Source organism: Tupaia chinensis, unplaced genomic scaffold, assembly GCF_000334495.1.
Source record: "Tupaia chinensis unplaced genomic scaffold, TupChi_1.0 Scaffold000494_1, whole genome shotgun sequence".
NCBI classification, from domain to species: Eukaryota; Metazoa; Chordata; class Mammalia; order Scandentia; family Tupaiidae; genus Tupaia; species Tupaia belangeri.
In genome coordinates, this window is record NW_006160006.1 from 2,145,815 (window position 1) to 2,151,206 (window position 5,392).

Here is a 5,392-nt window from a genome sequence, read left to right on the forward strand (position 1 = left end):
ATGGAGGAGAAGGGATTGCGGCATGGCCATCCCCCCTGAGGGGGTGATTTCTCACTTTCTGTCTCTCTGTCTCTGTCTTTCTGGCGAGTGCACTGTAGCAAAAATCTCTCAAAAAAAAAAAAAAATCATGAGGAGCCAGCTGCTGATGGTGGATCAAGACTGGATTCCCACATGCCCAACCACGGTTCAAGCCCTGGACCTGGTGGCTTGCTTTGCGCTTTCCATTTCTCTCTGCCTCTGGTCTAAATAAAAAATAATAATGACAAATGGAATTAAGTAAATAATTCATTTTGAAAATCAGTAAACAATTCATCCTATAAACAAAATATAAGAGAAATAATGGATCATCTCAATAAAGAAAAAAGTGACAAAATTAAATACTCATGATTTATAAAAAGAAATACAGCAACATAGGATTAGAAAGAAGCATTCTTGGGACCAGCAGGTGGCGTGGTGGTTAAGGCGCTGGACACTCCTACATGGTACCAGGGTTCGATTCTTGAATCTGGTGGCTTGCTTTCTCACTTCCTCTCTCTCATTTTCACCCTCTGTCTCTCTCTGGTCAAATTAACAAATAAATGAATGAATAAATAAAATAAAGAATTATTTTAAAAAGAAAGCATTCTTAACCCAATATAGGACACCTGTAACAAGCCTCCCAGGGATAGCATACTTAAAGGTGAAAGACAGTGTTTCCCCTAAAATTAAGAACAAGACCAGGGTACCCCTCTCAGCACTCCTGTTCACGTACGGAAGTCCTAGCCACAGCCAGACCAAAAAGAAAGACACACACGTCAGAAAGGGGAAAGTAAAGCTATTCAGAGGTATCACAAAATATCTAATAGGTGAGTTTCACAACATCACAGAATACCAGGTCAGTATAAAGCAAGTGTATTTCCATATACTAATAAACGATTAGAACATTTTTAAGAAGTAAAGCTATTTATTGAGTTCATGAGAGAGAGACAGGGACCCTAGGTGTTGCCACACCATGATTCTCCCCAAGCACTCCCAGCCAGCCAGGGTCACAGTCGCACATCTGACAAGTTGGGGTCCACCCTCTGAACCCAGGCCTTCCACGTGTCTCCAGCATTGCAAACGGCAGTCTACTGCCTACACCACCCCAGCTGGGCCCACATTTTAAAGTCTGTACCGTTAGTTACAGCATCCAAAACATGAAATGCAAGAGAGTCTTCCAAAATGGAACAGGAAATGCCAATTATGAGGAAAATACAGGGCTGGCTCCATAACACAGTGGCTGAACGTGCATGATCCCACATAATCTACCACGGTTCAAGTCCCCACCCTAGTGGCTTGAAATCACGGGTGCCCAAAATTCTGATGGGATGGAGAAGTGGGGGAGAGGAGATTGCAACACCACAATACCCCGCTGGGGGGTTCTCTCTCTTCACCCTCTCAAAATTAAGAAAAAGTTACATGCGGATTTTGAAAAAAAAAATTTAGGATCCAGCAATTGACAGAGTGGTTACATCACCCGGCTCCCACAGGGCCAATCACAGTTTGAGTCCCAGACCTGGTGCCTTAAAACTCACTGGCACGTGTGCACGTGTGCATGTGTGCCCAACACCGCATGAGGTGAACAGAGAAGAAGGGATTGCAGTGGCCATCCCCCGGGGGGTGATCTCTCACCTTCCCTGTCATTGTATCTCCAGCAAGGGCACACGTCCTATGGCAAAAACCTCTTAAAAAAAAAAAAGTTTAATTTGCTGTAGGGACATGTGCTTGGCAGAGAAACAGAGAAAGCAGCCCTCTGGGGATTGCCAGCCAACATCACTCCTCCGTTCTCTCGAGATCTGGGCATGCAGGCACACATGCTGGGTGTTCCAGGCCAGCATATTTTTCAGGCCATCAGATCTGGTCTTGAACAACACCGTTGACCATGTGGGAAGCATTCTAACTGCCACGTTACCAGCCGGCCCTGGATTTAAAAAACGTTTGCGTCAATACAAACTCACTTCGGGACCAGCAGATGGCGTAATGTTTACATAGCTGGACTCCCACGTATTCAACCACAGTTCGAGTCCCAGACCTGGTGGTTTAAAACTCACACTGGTGTGTGTGTGTGTGCCCAAAATCCCAAGAGGAGAATGAAAGAGAAGGGACTGCCACGTGGCCATCCCCCCTAGTGGGTGATTTCTTGCTTTCTGGTTCTCTGGCTCTGGCAGGCGTACCTGCCCTATAGCAAAAATCTCTCTTAAAAAAAAAAAAAAATTAAGCTCACTTTAATTCCATTTGTCCACAAACGTTTCAAAGTCCCTTTGTACAAAGGAATAAATTGAAGATGTGCCAAATCTGCATACTAAAAGTTATAAAATATTAAAGATCTAAATAGATTGTTCTTGTCTGTAGACATGTTCTTGTTTTTTTTTTTTTTATTTATTTATTCATCCATTTTATTTTGATCAGAGAGAGAGAGGGAAAGTGAGAAAGCAAGCTGCTAGGCCCAGGACTTGAACAGTGGTCCGTCATGTGGGAGTGTCTAGCACCTTAACCACCACGCCACTGCTGGCCCCAATATAGACATGTTCTTGTATAGGACTCAAAACTGTGCTGTCAGTTCCCCCAGATTGATCTTTTCATTCAACAAAATTCCAATAACAATTCAAAAAAACCTTTTTGTAGAAAAATGTAAAAGTGTGACCAGCAGTTAGTGTAATGGCTATGTCTCTGGACCCCCATGTAGTTGACCATGCTTCCAGTCCCAGACCCTATGGCTTAAACTCACGCTGGGCACGTGTGCGTGTGTGCCCAGGATCTCGAGAGGAGAATGGAGAAGGGATTGCAGCGTGGCTATCTCCCCTGGGGGGTGATTTCTCACTTTCCCTCTCACTGTCTCTGTCTCTCTCTCTCTCTTCAGTGAGTGCACACACCCTAAGGCAAAAACCTCTAAAAAAATTTGAGTCCTGGCTCAATATAGAAGCATAACTCCAATTAACTCAGTTATTTTTCAATGGGCAAAATATTTCAACAGGTACAAATATACAAATGATCCGTACTCGTCTGAAGCAATGCTCAAATCACTCATTTTCAAGGATATACAAATAAAAGCCAGTGTTATGCCAGTATACATCCACTGGAACAGCTAAAATTCAGACTGACGATGCCAAGTGTTGGCAATGGCAGGGAGCACTCGGAATTCTCATACACTGCAGGTTCAAATGCAAAATGGTACACTAATTTCAAAAGTATTAATAGTTTTGCAGTTTCACATAAAGTTTAATATATAGTAGGGCCTGCAGGTGGTGTGGTGGTTAAGCGTTGGACTCCCACATGGCTGACCGCGGTTTGAGTCCTGGACCCAGTGACTTACTTTAATACTTTCCATCTCTTTCTGGTAAAATTAAAAATAATAATAATGGGACCAGGAGGTGGCATGGTAGTTAAGGCACTGGACACTCCCACATGGCCGACCACGGTTTGAGTCCTGGACCTGACGGCTTGCTTTCTCACTTCCTTCTCTGCACCCCTCTGTCAAATTAAAAATAAATGAATGATAGGGCTGGCAGGTGATGTGGTTAAAGGCACTGGATTTCCACATGGCCAACCACGGTTCAAGTCCTAGACCTGGTGGCTTGCTTTCTCACTCTCCCCGCGTACCTGATCTAACTGGAAAATAATAACTAAGTTAAAATAATTAATTTTTAAAATAAATTAATTATATCAAATTAGTGATTCTTTAAAATAATAATTATAATAAATAACATTAAATAATTCTTAAAAAGTGTAATATATAGTAACTACATATCCAAAAATTCCACTCCTAGGTATTTAGTTGCCCAAGAAAAATTAAAATATAAAGGGTCTTCAAAAACATCCTGTAAAATGTGTATTTTGAGTAAACTATGTGTGGGTTTCATTTTTGACATCAAAATAAACTCATATTGATGCCAGCAGGTGGCTTAGTGGTTAAGGTGCGGGACTCCCACATGGCCAACCACAGTTCGAGTCCTTACCTGGCAGCTTACTTTCTCACTTTCCCCTCTCTCTCTTTCTCTCTCTGGTGAGTGCATGTGCCTGATAGCAAAATTTTAAAAACAGTAACAGGGACCAGCAGGTTGCATGGTGGTTAAAACACTGAATTCCCACATGCCAGACTGTGGTTCAAGTCTCGGACCTGACAACAGCTTGCTTTCTCACTTTCTCTCTCTCTCTTTCTGTCTTTCTGGCGCATGCAAGTGCTCTATAGCAAATTTAAAATAATAATAATGGTAAGAAGTAAAATTCTTTTTTAAAAATAACAAGTAAAAATAAATCATTCTTTAAAAAAAAAAAACCCTCATACTTTAATTCCATTTTTCCATGAACTTTTTCAAGTCCCCTCATTTGTGTCCACGCAAAGGCTTGCTCTCGTAATAGTCGAAAACTGGAAAGTGCCCAAATGTACATGAATAGTTTCAGCGGGGATTTGTTGCTAGGCGTTGCCCTATGCGATTCTGGGCCTGAGGCGGGTCTGAAATGCGCGGTGGGCTCTAGGAAGAGCAGGAGGACGCCTTGCGCAGGCCTAAAGCCGCAGCCCAGAGGCAGCGCTTCTTCAGGGGCCGGTTCTCCCTGAAGCTTTGGGACTGATGGGATCAGGCTCTGCAGCGCGGTTGAGGGGCATTTCCTCTATGTAAAGTCGCGGAGTCGTACACTTATTTTAGTGAGAAAACCTATATGCATCATAAATTTGTCCTGTTTTTTTAAGTTTCTTTCTTTCATGAGATAGGGTGTTTTATTCTGTTCCGTGAACCTTGTATGTGGGAGAGAAGTTTCACGGGTGGAACCGAAGCGTAAGAAGCCAGTGAGAGCCCTGGTTATGTGACCCCCAAGCCGAGGCCCCGCTGCGCAGAGGGCTTTCCGCAGCTGAATCCGAATCCGCTGGTCTTTTTCACCGCCCACCCAAACGTGCCAGTTCGCCCTCCCACAGTCCCTGCCTCTGCTGGGTACCCCACGGCGCCCCTCCTCACCCTCATCGCTCTGGAAATAGGGCTCTCTTCTGGAGACCCTCGGCCCTACTCGGCGTGGGGGAGAGAAGGGCAGGAGGGCAGGAGGGCAGGCAGGAATAGAAAAAGGAAGGAAGGCGGTAAAGGAGCAGCGAGCTTCCTCCCTAGCGCAGCCAGCCCGCTGAAGGGCTGCGGGGAGCGGCGGCAGGCCCGGGTAAACCCCCAGGGCCGCGGCGAGACTCCCCAGAAAGGCCCTGGACGGCAGCATGGGCCTCACCTGGAGCTGGTCAGAAATGCAAATTCCCTGGGCCGCACTCGGACTGCTCCAGGCCCAGGTGTGCCCAGCAGTGCGGTTTTACCAGGTGATCTTGCGGAGCAGGACTGAGGGCAACCAGGAGGAGGCGCCGGAAGGCTGATTGGCTACCCCCGCCCCAGGCTTCTTAACGGCC